Source organism: Parus major, chromosome 20, assembly GCF_001522545.3.
Source record: "Parus major isolate Abel chromosome 20, Parus_major1.1, whole genome shotgun sequence".
NCBI lineage: Eukaryota > Metazoa > Chordata > Aves > Passeriformes > Paridae > Parus > Parus major.
The window spans coordinates 13,763,144-13,772,763 of NC_031788.1; the positions used below are offsets into that span (position 1 = coordinate 13,763,144).

Genomic DNA, 9,620 nt, shown 5'->3' on the forward strand with positions numbered 1-9,620 from the left:
AGAAGGAGCCCTGCGGCAGGCTCGGGGCCCGTAGCGCTGGCAGGAGCCGCTTGGTGTCACTCGTCCATCGGGAGAGCCGCGGCGAGCGGAGGGAGCCGGGCCCCGCTCGCCGGCCGTGCCGCAGCAGCGCCGGGGGCGGGCGGGCACAGCTCCTCCGGCAAGTTTTTACTGTTTCGTTCCGTTCCTCGCTCTGAAGATGTACTTTTCCACTGGCAGAATATTTCAGTCTGAAATGCTTCTGCAGGGAAAATTGGCCCTGGCATAGTCTGGCCTGTGTTGTAAGATTTCTTTGGTGGCTTCTGAACTATTTTCTCCTTAGTAGGAAGCAGTACAAATTAAAAGAAATATAAATCTTATGATACAATTTAACGATGATTGGGATAGAATAGGAAAGCTAATAGGAATGTCTGGATTGGAATTGTTACAGGAAGGTCTGTTTTCATTTCCAGTCCTGCCTTGCAATGGAAACAGGGTAAATTAATCTCTGGGTTTATAACTCCAGCTGAAGCCAGAGAGGGCAATACCTGTTTACCCCAATGCTGAGCTGGACTCAACTGGCTCCACGCTTTAGGGTGCCTGTCCCAGTAGAGTTGAAGGTCTGAAATATATTCCAGCCAAAAATATGGCCTGAAAAGGGCTGTTTGGATCAGACATCTGTGCCCTACAAACATGTTCACCCTTTGATAGAAATTTAATCCTCAAATTGTGCCTCCAAACAAATGCAGAGCAGCAAAAAATTTCCTAACAGCCTTTAGGAAATTTATGATCTACCTTACAAAATACTAAAAGTTGCAAAATCTGCAAAGCATTGCAGTAAAAAAAAACACAGAAGAGATTAAAAGTATTACTGGTGACTTAAATCCATATAATAATGGAGGATTAGGTAAATGAAAATGTTCTGTGGTCTCAGGACACAACCCTTCTTGCACTTTGCACAGAAGAATGTAGTCCCTTCCCAAAATAATTCCAACCTGTGCAACTTCAGGTACATTGTTTTTTCATCCCAGTATAGTCTGATTCAGAGGTTTTGATTTTCAAATTGTCCACTAGAGCCTGGCCCTTGAAATGACAATGAGAATCCAGGGGAAAGGGTTGGATTGTGTGATTTATTTCTATTTCATAAAAAGGGCAGGTGCTTGTCCAAACTCAATCCTACATTTAATACCCTCTCTTCATCCTCCACAGTTCAAAGCAATTTGATGGAGAAGGTTGCAAATACACAAACACACAAGCTTTGGAGTGGCAGGATATGTGACTCCTCAGCTGCTCTGTCAGCTGGCAGGCTTTACCTTTTGAGAAACACAAATCCTGGTTGGGATGGGATAACCTGAATGCTGTAAACAAGACTGGGATATCAAAAACTCTGCTTACTGCATCTGTTAAGGGAGAGTAAAAATAACCGGGCACCTTCAGCTGATGTTTTAGAGCCTCCATGGGTTTGCAGGGTGTTTCATATCCTGCTGTGGCAGGAGCAGGTAGAGGCAGAAATCTTTAATCAGAGCTGCTAATGACTGTCTCACCGTTGGATGGCACTCCAGTCCTTACTGCTCGTGGTGATCACAGCCTGGATTTTACTCCTGCATAGGATTTTTAAGTCAAGTAGCAGCTAATAAGAAGACTTTTTTTATGGCTAATGTGATAATAGAATGAAATTACAATTGCAGATCTGGCTTTAGTTCCACAGCATTAGGCTTTAGGAAGTTTGTGTTCAAATCTTGTCAGATTGTTTAGTTTTCTAAATAAAGATTTCCAGATGCAGTTGGCTCTGTCACAAGGGACTCAGGTGGGATGTGCTCTCTAGTGCTGGGAGAGATGTGCATGTGTTTATGATTGTAAAGTCATTTTCCCCCAGCCTTTCAGTCAGTGTTTTATGCCTCATGCAGTATTTTAGATTAATGACAGAATGTTTTCAGCAACCCTTTCCTTACATGATGCTTTTTCCTTGCAGCAGATACAGCATCCCTGAGTCTGGAGTCGCCTTCCCCTCCTCTTCCCAGGGCTGCAGGACGGTGAGTGCTCAGCCCACACACCTGTGGTCTGGCAAGCAGAAATATATTCCCCCTCACACTGAAGATACAAATGTGCAAGGGAATGTCTGCATTTCATTCCAAGGTGTGGCTGATGGTTTTACAAATGCAGGGGAGCTTTAGCTCAGGTGTGAGTTACTGCTCCAGCACGGGTTTCCTACTGAGGGGTTGTGTCCTCGGTGTGAGCGCAGCACGGCAGTCAGGGCAAGCGAGCCAGCTGCAGATTTTCCTGCGATTCCTGCAGGGTTTTGCAGTCTTCCCTGAGTTCCTTGCTGCCAGCAGCCTTAGCTTGGAGCAAAGTGAGTTCTAGTTAGATTTGCTGAGTGCACTTGAGGCTGGGTATCCGAGTGTGTGGCAGCAATATCGACTGAGCCTCACCTCCTTTGCCACCTGCTGCTGGTTTCTGTGGTGTCCCACCCCTGCAGCTCTCCCAGCCACTGTGTTTATGCAGCTGCACTTGGGAATGGAGATGGGAACACAGCTATTTAAAAAAAAAACACAACAAAATCCCCCCGAAAACACCATCACTACCACCAAAAAACCACACCCCCCAAAAAAGGAGTTTTTTTCTGGATTAGTTTTAAGCAAGATCAGGTCTCTAGTACAGTGAACTACATGGCACATAAACAGAATTTCTAGAATATTTATCAATTTATCTAGAATAACATATCAATGTTTCTAGAACACATTGATGCTGGGGCAGGAGGAGAGCAGGAGATTAATATCAGTACCATAAACCAGTATTACCACTCAAGACTCCATCCTGAGACACTCCAGCTAACTCTACAATTTCAGTGATCCACAGTAAACTTTGTTCTAAAATGTTATTATTTTTAGTAGTAGTAGTAATAGTGATAATTAGAAGTATTATTATTATTATATTGGTGACAAAATCCATGCCAGACATAAGTAAGATTGTAGTTACAACAAATATCTTGTGTGGAAAGAACAGCCTGAATTCCTTTTTGTCTAGGAGTATTCTCATTTCAGGTAAGTCTTTAAGTGGAAAAAAATAGTGATAGGAAAATAAAAACTTATCAATTTTAACCAATGTTTCCTTGAAACAAATGTAACTATTTTTACATTGTCCTCTAAAGAGCAGTTATTTCTGGAGACACATCTTAGTACTTCTGAGAGTTTTATCACTCTATTTATTTCCCATAAATGAAGAGGAGCTCAGATCAGCTCCCTTTTGCTGAGTCTGAGGGGCTCACTAAATCTGCTTGGGAAACTACTGCCACATTTGGGATGGCAGCAGGGATTTTACACTTTGTATTTCCCCAGCACTGTATATAAACGAGTATCTTTCAGCTGAAACATTTTTTCCAAGTGAGATACTGTAAAATTTTCAAATCTGGATAAAAAGTAAATTTACTTGAAAAGTAAATGAGACAGAAAAACCCTTCAGCTGGGCAAAGAAACCTGAGTGCATGGCTGGCCTTGGTGAGCACCTGCCAGGAGAAGAGGGACCTATGAAACTTTCTTCTGATGGGTTATCTGAGTCTTATCTGCTCAAACACTTCAGAGTTCAGGAAAAGCAGCCAAAGTCAATTTCTGCTTAGAGTGTTTAAAACGAAAAATAAACAGAAGGGAGAAGTTGTGCGTGTGCAGGAGGAGGCGTTGGGGTGGAGAATGGGCAGGGTGGTGGGACTGGGGAGGGAATGGTTTAACCCATCTTGGCTCCTCTGAAATCCTCTTGGCTCTATCCATTGTTTTCTCAAGTGACAACAGAATTGCACAATCCATGGCTGTGGTGGTGGAGAGCTGCTGGTGCTCTCCCTGACCTGCCAGGTACCTGAAACAATTGTCATATAAATTGGAGAACAACTGTGTCATTATTCACTGACAGTTATCTGGTTCTGCAAAGCCTGGGAAATGCCTGCTGAAAGGTGTGAAACAGAAACAGAGTTTTCAGGTCTTTGTTAACATTACAAAGTACTAAAAAAACCCCAAACCAAGCCTCTTCCCGGTGTGCACTCTCTGATGATTGAGATGAATTATCTGCTCTGTGCTTCCACCCTCCCGCCTGAGTCCGGTGTTCTCAGCCCAGACATCAAACTCCCCTAATGCTGAATGGAAATGGAAATGGTTCTATTTCACCTGCAATTTCCCTTTCAGCCTATTAACGCCTGATTTATTGAATCTAAGGGCTTGTGTTCTTTGCTGACCTGTCACCACGGCTTTCAGAGCTGCTCTCATTCAGTCCAAGAATGATTGTGCCTGTTTGGTGTCTTTAAAAATCAGTCACTTTCTCTGTCTGTGGCATCAGGCACGCCACACATGAATGCTGTCTGAGTGCTCATGATAAAGAATTGAATCACAAGCTTTTCTTTAGAAAGGAAACCCTTCCAGCAGGAATTTATCTCTCTTTTGTAGCTGATAAAATAGGAGAAAATTTAACCAAACCAATTTATTCTAGTTCCTATGAAAGATATTGTGTGTGAAAACATGGAACACTTACAAAATATAAACATTTCACTTCTATCTGCATGTAGATCAATGTGAATGGGTCACAGTGACCTCTCAGGGAGCAGGTGTGCATGGCAACCAAAACTAATATGTATTTTAGGGACTAAGGTCCTTTAAAAAAACATAAACCATCTTTATCCACAGAGGATTTGTTCCCAACAGGAAAATTTCTATACTATTTTACAGTTGGTTTCAGGGTCATTTTAGCTTTGTTGTTGTTATTTTTTTTTCCCACAAGGAACTTTTAAGATGGAACAAGGGACTTCATCTCTGCTACAGCAAAGCACTTTCAAGGCTTTCAATTAGAACATCTTGTTTTATGAAGTGAAAAACCTCTGCTGCCAAAGCGTAGTTTGAAGTGCAGGAAAAGGCGGTGTCTTTACAGCAAATTGCAGTTTCTCAGTGAAACAGCATCTCTGAAATTCATTCCACCATGCAACACTTCAGTGAATCACAACAGCCTGGGGTTCAAGCTTTAGTTTCCTTATCCACAATAGAAATATGTAAATGAGCTTGGAAGAACAGGGATTGAGCACTGGCTGGGAATGTTTTAGCACAGCATTCTTTGTCTAAAAATGCTGTTTTTTGAAAACACTTGTGGATGTGTACATTTTACAGAAAACATCTGAGCCTCAGATGGAACTTTTAGCCAAAGGAAAAGAATGTGAGGGACCCTCTCATTCCAGACGATGGGGAGGTCCAGTGGTCAGTGCTGACAATCCCAGCTTTGCCTTGTGCCTCCTGTGTCTCAGAGCAGGGTCTTAAAGAACTGGCTGTTTGAGATTTGCCTGCCTGTTACAGGGGTTATGTGCTCCTGCTCTCCTCTTGGAAAAGATCTGGGAGATCTTTCTTTTGTTGCAGTTTGGAATGCAGCCAGATTTTGGTGCTTCAGGATATTTCTCAGATATTTATTCCTGACCAGCCTCAAGTGGTTCAAACAGGGGTTGCATCCAATGGCTTTTGGCCTTTGAACATGATCGTGGTTTCACTCCTCCTCTCTGGGCAGTGTTTGTACCCTGCTTGTCCTGCATGTGCTGCCCAGATGAGCAGAGCCCTGGGATGTGAGATCCATGGCCTGGAATTCTGGCACCGTGTTCCTGCTTGGATTAGGTGGGGCTATGCACACCCAAAACCAAAGCTGTGTTTTGGGGCAATGAGGCAGTTGGGGCTTGTTTGTGTTTAGGTTTGCACATTCTGCACATAAGCCATTGATCCCAAGTAAATAATGAACAAGGGGAAATCCATTAAATAAGTTATTCAAAATATCATAGAACTTGTAAAATTAATGATTTCATAAGAGGCATCCAACCAATTGCTTTTGCAATACAGCAGTTTTTTAGGTATTAGAGAGAATCCAAGCTGTTGGCAGGCAAAATCCAGCTGAGGTGAGATCAAAATTTTGCATTACAGCTTAAAAGTATGAAAAATATTGAATTGAATAATTGTCATTATATATATATATATATATATATATATGGTTGTTTTTTTTTTTTCTCTCGTGAAGCAGATTTTATCAAAGTAAAGCCAAGCATGGGAGAAGGATGGATATATGAGCCTGAGGGCAGTTTGACCAAAGAGTGGTAAATGCTCAGTAATGAAGCTTTGGTCAAAGAGAAGTGGCTCAGTGAGATATGAAGGTAGTAGAGCATCAATTACAAATTAAGAGATAAATCTGTGCCTACTTTCAAAATCCTCTTTACTGCTCAAACTAAGAGCAGTCAATAAGAACAACTTACAAAGGGGATGGAAAAAAATAATGTTACAATTATGGTTTAAATGTTATGAGATTAGAAAACTAAAATGACTTCTAATTTAGTCATTATGTACTAATGTTAAATTGATGGGTAATATTTTGTCCATTTGGGGTTTTAACTCAAAGTACCATTTCTGAAGGCAGGATAATCTTTCAGTGATAATGTGACCTGACAAGGATTCACTGTCATTAACCCATGTACAGGTGTGGGTGGGTGTAGCTTGCACTTCACTCTAGACACTGTCCAGTGCTATTTCAGCCGTGCTCAGTTTTATCAGCTGTCATTATTACCTGTGCCCATATTGCTCCTGCTGATTAGCAGCTACTTGGATATGAGATAAGGTTTGAGAGGTTGATTAGACTCTGGCACCCCAGTTAAAACTCTCCATGGAACAGATATGTGGGCTTGGGCAGGGCATTTTTTCCGTGCAGAGTGGGGATGCTATTGTCCAGATTTGTCTCATTTCAGCTTAAGTAGTTCCAGATTTCAATGAAACACAATGTTTGTGAACTTTTTCCACTTCATCTGTCCCTGATGACTGGGTACATTCAGCTGAAAAGGGGTTTGGACACTCCACTTACTGATGCTGTGAGTCTGATGACCTGGGCCAAAAGGAATTGCTGAAACTGAGAGATATTCATGATTCTGGTTTAGCCTCACATTGAGGAAGAGCACAGCTCATTTCCCGAGATGTGCTTCCAGCCTGAAGTGAGCAGGAGCAGAGTCCTTGAAGGGACACTGAAATTCAGAGAGCTGTCTGCTGGCATTGGCTGAGCAGCCTCAAATTCCAGAGTAATTAAAGCTCAGCATTTTCTGTGAAGAGCCCGAGAACTCCAACAAACAGGAAGGTGATGGGCATCTTCAGAAGATTTTCTTGAGGATTACATTTTAAATAACCAGCATATACATCTGTTTCCAGTATTAATTTTGTGATAGACCACCGTAGGGCTCATAGACAGATCAGGAAATTTCTCCTATGAACCTTTACAAGTCAATGGCTGCAGCGCTACAGCTCTGGGTATCAGTGATGGAACTCTGGTGGTTGTCAGTCTGGCATTCTAAATTCATATCTGCAACACCCACTGCAGTTGTTGCTCTTCAAATATTTCCTAGTCTTTTTCATATTTATTATTATTTTATTTCTGTGCTTAGTAGTTAGTTTGGAAGCTTGTTGGTCTTTGTTTTTTACCCAGCACCTTAATTATGGTTATGAAGAGACAATATTGTTTTTCTGTCCTTAAACCACCTTCTGAGTTTTATGTACCAACACTGCAAAGTCCCTACTTAAAGACCTGTTTAATATTTAACTCAAATAAACAGAACACAGATTTTTTAAAATACAAATCTATTGCAGACCAAAACATAAGTCTTTGATTATTGTGTTTCAAATAATTTGAAGCGAAAAAGCAAGAAAGAACAGACCTTTTGGAGCACTTCAGCAAGTGCTGTAAAAAGTGGAGTGGAAAGTATTAAGTAATTTAGGACATCTTTCTGCAGTGTGCTTTCTGTGTCAATAAGATTGGTGCTTTGGAGTAGTAACCTAAGAAGGTGCTGTGCAGAAAAACAAAAGCAAAATATTGGACCTGACATAGTTCATGGAATTTTCTCTGGTTTGCCTTCAGCCTCATTCTCTAAACTCCCTCTTTGCAGCCACTGTGATCAATTTCTCCTTGTTGCTGTTTTTTCTCATAGTAGGAGTTTTGTCCCAGTGCCAGCACATTATGTCCCTGGTTAGAGCCGTGACGTCAAATGGCATCTGGCTCCAGGCCAAGGAATGCTGCTGGGAAGGAGTGAATGAATGAATGGATTTTCAACTGACATTGTAGCCAGGAATCCTCGTGTAATGTTCAGTCAGCTGGGTAATGGACATTTATCAGTGTTCCTCAATAGAACTGCAAGGAGGGGATTCACAGCACGGACAGCAATTCGGGAAAAATCTTGTGTAAACTTCAGGGTGAGAACTGGCTACGATCTGGAGAAACATGAAGGAAGAAAGATGTGATTCAGTGCAAGTGGCTGCTAAATTCTAAATATAGTAAGTGGAAGAAGCCTAAGCCTGGAATAGTTACTGTCTAGTGCTCAGAAACAGAAACAGACCACACATCCCAAATTGTAAACATTCCTGTGAGCTAACGTAGCATGCATTTATTTTTAAAACAATATCCTTATCTCTGCATGACAATACGCTTCTGTTATCTGTACATTTGCAAAACTGAGGGATCACAATTATCAAAATTCAAATCAGGATTCACCATCATTGTCTGTATGAAGGTTTAGTTACTGCAGGTTTCCATGCCCTCTCTAATGCCCAGCCTTGCATGGAAGAGATCACCTTTCTTTCTATGACAGTACTGTACCTGCTTGCCTTCAGTTGCATTATCTGGAGCTTTCAACAGCTGCTTGCACAGAAAGAGTAAATAGAATGTTTAGAGCATCCTCAGAAGTTAGCTGCTGCTTAGGCTTGGCAGGAGAACAGAGCACACTCTTGAATTTATAAGGGATAAGAGAATCCACATATGGAAGCTACACGGATGGATGATGTGGCATAACATGCCAGCTGGGCCCTTCTGATGTGCAAAACCAGGAACTGATGAATTTTGGGACGTCTAGCAGTGCTCAGAGGTGTTCATGACGCACAGTAAAGAACAGCATTGAACATGTCTGTGCACTCAGAGTATTATAATAAATGTTTTACTGTTTCATAATTAAAGGACACTGTAATCCAGACTGAAAAAGAATTCACACTTCTAAATTAATTTTGCTAATTGCTGCTACTCTTCCATGAATATAAAGGTGCACTTCTAAATCTTCCACTCAGTAGGCAGCAGTGTAACAATTATAACTATTTTGGCATCCAAAATTTACTGTGCACTTGCCTCCCTCACCTGAGCTATGGTCTTGAAATTGGGAGTATTTGTAATAGAGTTAAGGACACGGGGAAGGATCTGCAGCAGTGAGCTGGAAAAGCCTGGTTTAAACACGAGCACCGTGTGGTGCTCTACAGTATCCATCTGATCAGTCAGCACAATGGAGGAAAAGGATCTTTTGTGATCCTTTTTTTCCAATTCAGATGACAAAAGGATAATCATGAAGAGAGCAACAGTCCCTCAAGCAAGGAGTGATACCATTTGCTTCTGCACCTTCTCCTGCAAGTTAAGCAGGGCTGCAGTGAATGTTTGCTGCCTTGGCCCGGCAGCTTCTCCATCCATCCCAGCTCCCCTCCGGCTCTCGAGGCTGAGGATCTCCTCCCATGTGGTGTGACACAGCTGTCCCGTGGGAATCCAGCAGCAAACAGAACCGTGCAGAGGTGTTGGAGGTGTTGGAGGCCGCTGGTGTGTGTGCTGTGGGACAGCCTGGCTCCTGTGGGGAC

General features: G+C 42.1%; 1 long non-coding RNA gene across 1 annotated transcript in view; it reads left to right on the forward strand.

Moving 5' to 3' along the window:
* Positions 1-5,535: 5,535 nt before the first annotated feature.
* Positions 5,536-9,620, forward strand: part of LOC117245374 — a 9,390-nt gene continuing 5,305 nt past the window's right edge. The window contains exon 1 of the long non-coding RNA XR_004500026.1: positions 5,536-5,606. This is a non-coding gene — a long non-coding RNA (uncharacterized LOC117245374). The remainder of the gene's footprint in view (positions 5,607-9,620) is intronic.